Source organism: Coregonus lavaretus (assembly GCF_964263955.1).
Source record: "Coregonus lavaretus genome assembly, chromosome: 30".
NCBI classification, from domain to species: Eukaryota; Metazoa; Chordata; class Actinopteri; order Salmoniformes; family Salmonidae; genus Coregonus; species Coregonus lavaretus.
Genome location: NC_140017.1, coordinates 32,757,832 through 32,768,506, shown reverse-complemented (window position 1 = coordinate 32,768,506; position 10,675 = coordinate 32,757,832). Strand labels below are relative to the sequence as shown.

The window sequence follows — 10,675 nt, the reverse complement described above, 5'->3', positions numbered from 1 at the left end:
CGCAAGATTCACATTTTGATCACACACATCAGACGTGCTGAAGAACGTAAGTGCCTCAGTAGCCGTCCATCTGCAATCCAATTAAAAATGCAAAATAATTAACCAGATTAGGCTAATTGTGTTAAAGTGTCAACATTGGGCAGTTAAATATAAAGATCTCTATTAGAATTTGCAACCAGAATGGAGGCTAATAAATGAAATATAAAGTAGGCTAGCCTAATGAGTGACATCAAATAATGACTTTGTTTTCATTAGGATATCTCAGCGCATGAAATACAATTAGGAATCAGTTATCTAATACAGTTATGCCTGGTACTGATTCTGAATCTGGCTGTTGGCCGCGCTCGAGGTCTTCGAAGAACCGCTCCAACCCCAAAGCCAAACACGCGGGAAAGGAGATAGGGTATGAAGCCTGAAACTGATTTTTAAAAAGCCTAACAAGTGCTGAAGTAGTGCCAAATATGATTTTTATGTTTGCATGGACAGGAATAACAGTAGTAGTCATCTGAAAATGGCTGGCCTAGTTGTGGGGGGATGATATTGTAGTGTAACAGAGCATGGCGTTTGCAATGCCAGGGTTGTGGGTTCGATTCCCACCCGGGCCAGTATGAAAAAATTTATCAATGTATGCACTCACTAACTGTAAGTTGCTCTGGATAAGAGCCTCTGCTAAATGACTAAAATGTAATTTATGTAGGCTACATAGTATTTCTGACCCCTAAGCCTGCCTGTTACCCCTTCTAGCTCATAGGATGCCCAGACCAAAGCTGAGCTAGACCCGGTGACCCGCTCCCTGGCTCTCCACCTGTGCTGCCCAGCCTGTGACACCCTCCTCCTCCAGCCTGTGTCTCTGCCCTGTGGCCACTGCCTCTGCCAGCCCTGCCTGGAAGGTGTCCACAAGAAGCACTCCAGCACCAAGGCCTCTGATGCCCAGCAGCCCCAGCCCTGCTCCCAGTGCCCCCGCTGCCTGGTCCACTACTCCCTCCAGCCCGGCAGGGCCTGGACCTTCCCAGAGAACCTTCTTCTGGCCAACGTATCTGAGCAGCTCCTGGAGAGGTTGGAGGGCCTGAGGCGGGTGAAGCAGCCCAAAAACACCCGGGCCAAGGAGACAGCCCTGAGGGTGACCGCCTGCGAGATCTGCTCTAAGCAACGCGAGGCCCAGCGCTACTGCCGCACCTGCGGCCTCAACTACTGTGCCAAGTGCCTGAGAAAACTCCATGGCAACCGGGCATTCCAGGCCCATGTGTTGACGGAGCCCGTGGAGGGTGGGTGCCGCGATCCGTGCCCCACCCACCATGAACGCTCCCTGTCCCACTGTTGCCTAGACGACGGAGCTCTGGGGTGCCAGGGGTGCATGGAACAGGGGCACCGGGGACACGACGTGTCACCCATCCATGAGGCCCACGCCCGCAGGGAGCTGGAGCAGGCTGGGAAGGGTAAGGTCACGTCTACTACTCTATTGTTTCTGAGTCTTTATATCATTACAAGTTCCACTGAGGGCTGTTTTTGTTTGTATTCATTTTATGGATTTATGTTAATTTGAAGTCTTAATGTTGCTGCACCAACAGCGTTTGTTCAGTTAATTAGCTTTAATCTAGCAGAGTTAAGCTTTCACATCTAAAATACATTCTCCAAATCACATCTCTGTGAACCTCAGTAATGGCAGCCATTATGTCAAACAGATTACTCCATTGTGCAACAGAGTAAACTCAAAGTAAATTAATTTACAGTTAATACAGGAAGTTAAGTTTGTATCAGATGTTTATTGCTGCACCCCTGTCACGTGGCTGTAGTGAAGTCCCAGTGTGAAGCCGACATGGTGTCCATGGATCAGTTGAGGGCCCGGACGGGCTCTGACGGCGCCGAGCTGAGACGCCGCGTGCGCGAGGGCTTCCTGTCTCTCCGTAATGTCCTGCTAGACCAGGAGGCGGCACTGCTCTCCCACCTGGACAACCTGACCTCCAGCACCCGCAGCAGAGCCAGGGACTTCCTCCAGACCTCTGCCCCACTCCTGGGCTCCCTGACTGGGCTGGAGGTGATCTCTGAGCAGGCCCTCCTGGAGCCCGACACAGTGGCCTTCCTGACCGGGGCTGTGGCGCTGACCCAGTGGCTGCAGAGGGTCAACAGGGACATCCACCGCCCTGCCCTGACTCTCCAGGAGGGGGAGCCCTTCAAGGGGGTGAAGATGGACTTTGATGCCCTCCTTAGAGACCTGCAGGGCCTGCTGGGGACCCACCTCCACTGGAAGAGCCCAGAAGTGGCTGCAGTGGTTTCCGTGGTGAACGGCGTGGAGGCAGCCGTTTTGGAGGGGTGCTGCGAGGTGGTGCCGGTGCCATCCTGCCCAGGGACCCCCCACCGCACCCGGGCCCTGGCGGACTCCCCCCGGAGCCCCCGGACCCCCAGGAGCCCCAGGAAGCTGGTGATGGAGGAACAGCTGTGCCTGCTGGCTGGGGACTGCAGCGATAAGGAGCGCCACCTGCTGCCCAGGCCCCCCATCATCTACCAGCACATCGTCAGCGGAGCCACTGTGGAGGTACAGTTGCACAGTAACTAGGGGCTTATTCAGAAATTAAACTTCAAATGTATTGTTTTATATCTATGTAAAGTTATCCAATATGATGATAACTCTCTATCTGTCTGTGTAGATCTTCTGGATGCTGCCCATGGGCGAGGAGGTGGAGACCTTTGACGTCCACTTCCAGGATGCTGTTATCGTGGGGATGGCCATGGAGGAGGGGAAGGGAGTGGTCCTGGTGGGGCTGAAGACCTGCAACCTGCAGACGGCCGGGCTCCGCCTAGACACACACTACCTGTTCCGGGCACGCTCTGTCAACAGCCACGGGGCCGGGGATTGGAGCTCCTCCTACAGGGTACGATACTTGACCAATGACATTCACTGACTGACTGTGAGCCCAATCCTATTTTTAGAAACAGGAGTATTACTGACAACTAACTTGAGTTGTGTTCATGTTGTCATTGTTCCCAGGTGAACACCGAGCGCCAGGGAGACGAGGCCAAGGCAGCCGTGACACAGGAAATCTAACTCTTACAACAGGAAATGAACATCCCACACATCAAATGTCATACTACATATGTCTACTTACAATCTGCCTTTTACACATACCACTTTACATTATCAAACAGAAACATACATTGCATAATAAAAATAAAGCAAGCCACATTGAAAACGTGAGTTATTCCATTTTGTCACCCATCACAATGCACACCTTAACTAATTCACCTGGATAACTAAAGGTTAAAACAAATTACATTGACAATGTAGCTCAGCTGGTAGAGCACAGCACTTGTAACGCCAAGGTAGTGGGTTCGATCCCCGGGACCACCCATACACAAAAATGTATGCACGCATGACTGTAAGTCGCTTTGGATAAAAGCAACTGCTAAATGGCATATTATTATATTATAGTCTTTAGTCAAGTCTCGGTGCCCAACGCAAACAGTGGAAATCCTTCTTTAATCACCTATGAAACAAAACACTCATTAGCATCAGGCTAACGAGTCCTAGGTGACCCTCTCATTATACAACATTAAATAATTACCTCCTATTACCCCCAGAAGCAACAGCAGCACTCTGCTATTACAGCCCACACCACTCTCAAGGACATGGTAATCCACTCATTCTAATTAAAACACTGCTGAATGTGCACTGTCCGGAAAAATTATGTAAGATATATGCTAATGAGTGGATAGAGTGTCACGTAGGTGTTACATCGTGGTGTGTGTGTGTGTGTGTGTGTGTGTGTGTGTGTATGTGTGTGTGTGTGTGTGTGTGTGTGTGTGTGTGTGTGTGTGTGTGTGTGTGTGTGTGTGTGTGTGTGTGTGTGTGTGTGTGTGTGTGCGTGTGCGTGTGCGCGTGCGCGTGTGCGCGTGTGTAGGGTTAGTAGTGTTTGCGAGAGAGGAGTGTGTGACAGTTGTTTGGCTGATTACCGGTTCACCGGTGCGTGGTTGGTTATATGAGGGTTGGTCTGGGTGATAGAGTCTGTAGTGTGAACATGGTTTCAGTGCTGTAATATGAGTAATCTGCTCCACTATGAGAGGCTGTTAACCTGCAATATCACACTACATTTTTTTTTTTTAAGTCACTGTCCTGCAAACTCACTACTGGCATCACTCTCTTTCTCTATATTTCTTTCTCTCTGTCTCTCTCACACACACACTTAGGCTGCATTTACACAGGCAGCCCAATTCTGATATTTTCCCACTAATCGTTATTTTGACCAATCAGATCAGCTGTTTTGTCAATAATTGGGCAAAAGATCAGATTTGGGCTGCCTGTGTAAACGCAGCCTTATAGTGCTGTCTTTCTCATCAGCTTTTCTGTGTTCTTTGCCGAGGTGTACACTTTGATCATAATCTAATCTAATCTTTCCTCTTTTCTTCTAAATCTACATACTGCAATCATCTTATCAATCATCATCCTTATCATCATCGTTACCATAACCATTGTCTGTGAAGAAAGAGAGGATTGATTGGCACAGTGTTATTTGAGGATTCATCAGAGATAATGCTGTAATTTTACCTGCTTTTGTACTGTAGGAATATGAGAATGTGACTTGAATTGAAATGTTACAGTGCAGTAGGCCTGCTCCTAATGGACAAGTGAAATGGTTGCAATTACCAGAATTGGACAAAATATGGCAAATATTCAGCATCAACAAAAAAATAAAACTACTCTATACTTCCAGTTGAGTTTATTATGACAAGGTTTCGACCTTCATCAGAATTTTTGCTGATGATCATGATTGTATAATAACAGATTGTAGCATGCAAAGTCAGAGGAAATGGGACTCATGCCGAGCACAAGTGACTTGCATACATTTGTAGGGCTGACGTCAGTACAAACACAGCAGGGGTGATGTTTGTGGACACAGAGGGAGAATCTTAATTGTATACTCCTCGTGTCCCCTCTCCTCGCCAACTTCTCAAAACCCATTGGATGAGAAAGCCAGAAGTCCCGCCCCTCTGACCTTCTCCTCCAATGGGTTTTGAGAAGGAAGAGAGGAGAGAGGACGCGAGGAGTAGGCAATTGAGATTCTCCCATACAGTAGAAACCAGCCTGTGATCCTTTGGCACAGTGACTCATTGTTAATCCATGCGTGCGTGCATTATAAGATTGTGTTCGTTTGTAAAGTCAGGAGGCCATACACTCATCCAAAGGTGTTGATGTCATCTGCAGAACACACAACACACACACACACACACACACACACAAACACACACTGCTGTAAGGGGTTTAGGCAATGTCACCGGTACCACCTCTAATTACTCTGTGTATGTGTGTGTGTGTGTGTGTGCGTGCGTGCGTTCTATTTTCTTCTCAATCTCCTCCATCTCTCAACATCTGTTCTCGCAGTATTCAGTTATGCAAAACTCATATTTATTCAAGAATAATAAGGGATGTAGAAGAAGCGATAAGTAGGAGGTAGGAAAGGAAGCAGTGGGAGAGAGGGAGATGGAGAGATGGAGAGAGACAGAGAGAGAGAGAGAGAGAGAGAGAGAGAGAGAGAGAGAGAGAGAGAGAGAGAGAGAGAGAGAGAGAGAGAGAGAGAGAGAGAGAGAGAGAGAGAGAGAGAGAGAGAGAGAGTTAAAGAGAGTTAAAGAGAGTTAAAGAGAGTTAACGAGAGTTAAAGAGAGTTACAGTTAGATAAGGGAGAGCACCATACTGAGAAGTGTGTTTAATGTTTATCTGTCCTGCTGGTATACAGCATGTGGAGTATAGTATCTACCCTCTGGCTAACTGGAGTGGACACCTACACAAACATATAATCTTTTTTTATCATTCCACTGCTAGCTCACTATGACTAGAATGGACAACACCTTCAATACACACAAACAGTACCAATAGTATGATAGGCCAATCTCAATGCAACACCTTCAACACATACTGTATACTCAATGTCCGAGCCGCTACCCAATGGCACTTAATCGGAAAGGATATGTGTTATTGGTATAGTAGTAAATCCACTATCCAATCCTCCCAGAATAACTACAGCGCCTAGAGGTAGTGGCTAGGACTTTGTTTGGAATTGGGCATCAACATACACAGTAACACCACAACACCCCTGCAAAAACAGATGCAGCAAGCTGCTAAGCTGTATCATCATTTTGGAAAAGGGAGGAAGGAGACAGAGAGAGAGAGAGAGAGAGAGGCTGTTGTTTGACGTTTTCCCATCGTTGTCGATGGGGAGTATCTCAAACAGGCTTAGTAGATTACTCTTAGGGGCTTGTGTTTTTGTTCTCTTGGCTAAATAAAGAAACTATTCTTCTGCACATCTCTGGTGCTGTGCTCACTCCGAGAACTAACAAGCTAGAAGGAGAAGAAAGAGCCCATCTTCTTTCTCACCCTTCCTACTCTCAAAAGTATACTTGATGTCAATCTCTCCCCATCTCCCTCTATCCTTTAATGTCACTTCTCATTGCCTGCCTGTCTCTCTGAATCCCTTCTCTTCTGCCCTGCTATCATTTTTCCAGCATTGCAGAGGCACCTCCCATCTTGCAGAGAAATAACTGGTGGGAGAGGGAGGGTGAGTGTAAAAGGACGAGGGGAGACACCAGTCTTCAATAAACCCATAGGGGAATCTCCCATTATCATCCTCTTCAGCAGTGACATACAGATAACTGCTCTGGGAAGGTGAGCCACTGGAAGTAGACGTTACTCATAAACACATATTAACGACCAGCTTCCCCTTCCCCTAATCCTAACCATTAACGACCAGCTTCCCCTTCCCCTAATCCTAACCATTAACGACCAGCTTCCCCTTCCCCTAATCCTAACCATTAACGACCAGCTTCCCCTTCCCCTAATCCTAACCATTAACGACCCGCTTCCCCTTCCCCTAATCCTAACCATTAACGACCAGCTTCCCCTTCCCCTAATCCTAACCATTAACGACCAGCTTCCCCTTCCCCTAATCCTAACCATTAACGACCAGCTTCCCCTTCCCCTAATCCTAACCATTAACGACCAGCTTCCCCTTCCCCTAATCCTAACCATTAACGACCAGCTTCCCTTAATCCTAACCATTAACGACCAGCTTCCCCTAATCCTAACCATTAACGACCCACTTCCCCTTCCCCTAATCTTAACCATTAACGACCAGCTTCCCCTTCCCCTAATTTTTTTTATTTTTTATTTTATTTCACCTTTATTTAACCAGGTAAGCCAGTTGAGAACAGGTTCTCATTTACAACTGCGACCTGGCCAAGATAAAGCAAAGTAGTGCAATAAAAACAACACAGAGTTACATATGGGGTAAAAAAAACAAAGTCAGAAATACAACAGAAAATATATATACAGTGTGTGCAAATGTAGCAAGTTATGGAGGTAAGGCAATAAATAGGCTATAGTGCAGAATAATTACAATAGTATTAACACTGGAATGCTAGATGTGCAAGAGATGATGTGCAAATAGAGATACTGGGGTGCAAAAGAGCAAAATAAATAACAATATAGGGATGAGGTAGTTGGGTGGGCTAATTTCAGATGGGCTGTGTACAGGTGCAGTGATCGGTAAGGTGCTCTGACAACTGATGCTTAAAGTTATTGAGGGAGATAAGAGTCTCCAGCTTCAGAGATTTTTGCAATTCGTTCCAGTCATTGGCAGCAGAGAACTGGAAGGAATGGCGGCCAAAGGAGGTGTTGGCTTTGGGAATGACCAGTGAGATATACCTGCTGGAGCGCAGACTACGGGTGGGTGCTGCTATGGTGACCAATGAGCTAAGATAAGGCGGGGATTTGCCTAGCAGTGATTTATAGATGGCCTGGAGCCAGTGGGTTTGACGACGGACATGTAGTGAGGACCAGCCAACAAGAGCGTACAGGTCACAGTGGTGGGTAGTGTATGGGGCTTTGGAGACAAAACGGATGGCACTGTGATAGACTACATCCAATTTGCTGAGTAGAGTGTTGGAGGCTATTTTGTAAATGACATCGCCGAAGTCAAGGATCGGTAGGATAGTCAGTTTTACGAGGGCATGTTTGGCAGCATGAGTGAAGGAGGCTTTGTTGCGAAATAGGAAGCCGATTCTAGATTTAACTTTGGATTGGAGATTCTTTATGTGAGTCTGGAAGTTGAGTTTACAGTCTAACCAGACACCTAGATATTTGTAGTTGTCCACATACTCTAGGTCAGACCCGTCGAGAGTGGTGATTCTAGTCGGGTGGGCGGGTGCTAGCAGCGTTCGATTGAAAAGCATGCATTTAGTTTTACTAGTGTTTAAGAGCAGTTGAAGGCTACTGAAGGATTGTTGTATGGCATTGAAGCTCGTTTGGAGGTTTGTTAACACAGTGTCCAATGAAGGGCCAGATGTATACAAAATGGTGTCGTCTGCGTAGAGGTGGATCTGAGAGTCACCAGCAGCAAGAGCGACATCATTGATATACACGGAGAAAAGTGTCGGCCCAAGAATTGAACCCTGTGGCACCCCCATAGAGACTGCCATAGGTCCAGACAACAGGCCCTCCGATTTGACACACTGAACTCTATCTGAGAAGTAGTTGGTGAACCAGGCGAGGCAGTCATTTGAGAAACCAAGGCTATTTAGTCTGCCAATAAGAATGCGGTGGTTGACAGAGTCGAAAGCCTTGGCCAGGTCGATGAAGACGGCTGCACAGTACTGTCTATTATCAATCGTGGTTATAAAATCGTTTAGGACCTTGAGCGTGGCTGAAGTGCACCCGTGACCAGCTCGGAAACCGGATTGCATAGCGGAGAAGGTACGGTGGTATTCGAAATGGTCGATGATCTGTTTGTTAACTTGGCTTTCGAATACTTTCGAAAGGCAGGGCAGGATGGATATAGGTCTGTAGCAGTTTGGATCTAGAGTGTCACCCCCTTTGAAGAGGGGGATGACCGCGGCAGCTTTCCAATCTCTGGGGATCTCAGACGTTATGAAAGAGAGGTTGAACAGACTAGTAATAGGGGTTGCGACAATTTCGGCGGCTAGTTTTAGAAAGAAAGCGTCCAGATTGTCTAGCCCAGCTGATTTGTAGGGGTCTAGATTTTGCAGCGCTTTCAAAACATCAGCTGTCTGAATTTGTGTGAAGGAGAAGCGGGGGGGGCATGGGCAAGTTGCAGCAGAGGGTGCAGAGTTGGTGGCCGGGTTAGTGGTAGCCAGATGGAAAGCATGGCCAGCTGTAGCAAAATGCTTGTTGAAATTCTCGATTATTGTAGATTTATCGGTGGTGATAGTGTTTCCTAGCCTCAGTGCAGTGGGCAGCTGGGAGGAAGTGCTCTTATTCTCCATGGACTTTACAGTGTCCCAAAACTTTTTGGAGTTAGTGCTACAGGATGCAAATTTCTGTTTGAAAAAGTTAGCCTTTGCTTTCCTGACTGCTTGTGTATATTGGTTCCTAACTTCCCTGAAAAGTTGCATATCGCGGGGGCTATTTGATGCTAATGCTGTACGCCACAGGATGTTTTTGTGCTGGTCAAGGGCAGTCAAGTCTGAGGAGAACCAGGGGCTATATCGGTTCTTAGTTCTGTATTTTTTGAATGGGGCATGTTTATTTAAGATTGAGAGGAAATTACTTTTAAGGAACAACCAGGCATCCTCTACTGACGGAATGAGATCTATATCCATCCAGGATACCTGGGCCAGGTCAATTAGGAAGGCCTCCTCGCTAAAGTGTTTTAGGGAGCGTTTGACAGTGATGAGGGGTGGTCGTTTGACCGCGGACCCGTTACGGACGCAGGCAATAAGGCAGTGATCGCTGAGATCCTGGTTGAAGACAGCTGAGGTGTATTTAGAGGGTATGTTAGTCAGGATGATATCTATGAGGGTACCCATGTTTAAGGATTTAGGGTTGTACCTGGTAGGTTCGTTGATAATTTGCGTGAGGTTGAGGGCATCTAGCTTGGATTGTAGGATGGCTGGGGTATTAAGCATATCCCAATTTAGGTCACCAAGCAGTACAAACTCAGAGGATAAATGGGGGGCAATCAATTCACATATGGTGTCCAGGGCACAGCTGGGGGCTGAGGGGGGTCTGTAGCAAGCGGCAACAGTGAGAGACTTATTTCTGGAAAGGTGGATTTTTAGAAGTAGAAGCTCAAACTGTTTGGGCACAGACCTGGATAGTATGATAGAGCTCTGCAGGCTATCTCTACAGTAGATTGCAACTCCACCCCCTTTGGCAGTTCTATCTAGACGGAAAATGTTATAGTTGGGAATGGAAATTTCAGAATTTTTGGTGGCCTTCCTGAGCCAGGATTCAGACACTGCTAGAACATCAGGGTTGGCAGAGTGTGCTAACGCAGTGAATAACTCAAACTTAGGAAGTAGACTTCTGATATTTATGTGCAAGAAACCAAGACTTTTGCGATTACAGAAGTCATCAAATGATAGCTCCTGGGGAGTAGGAGTGATACTGGGGGCTACAGGGCCTGGGTTAGCCTCTACATCACCAGAGGAACAGAGGAGGACTAGAATAAGGATACGGCTAAATCCTAACCATTAACGACCAGTTTCCCCTAATCCTAACCATTAACAACCAGCTTCCCCTAATCCTAGCCATTAACGACCTGCAAAACCACATCACATAAGGGAGGGTGAAATCAGGGACCCTGAATAAAAATCCTTCCTATTCTTTCTCTCTCTCTACTTTCTCAGATGATCCCGCAGTTGAAGAAGCAGGATGTGGAGGTCCTGGGCT

At 47.0% G+C, this 10,675-nt stretch overlaps 1 pseudogene across 1 annotated transcript; it reads left to right on the top strand.

Annotated features, from left to right (window-relative positions):
• Positions 1-305: 305 nt before the first annotated feature.
• LOC311105413 (tripartite motif-containing protein 42-like) lies at positions 306-3,043 on the top strand (annotated as a pseudogene). The gene is made up of 5 exons: positions 306-403; positions 745-1,436; positions 1,794-2,533; positions 2,646-2,870; positions 2,987-3,043. The product of its transcript is annotated as a tripartite motif-containing protein 42-like (transcript).
• Positions 3,044-10,675: the final 7,632 nt, after the last annotated feature.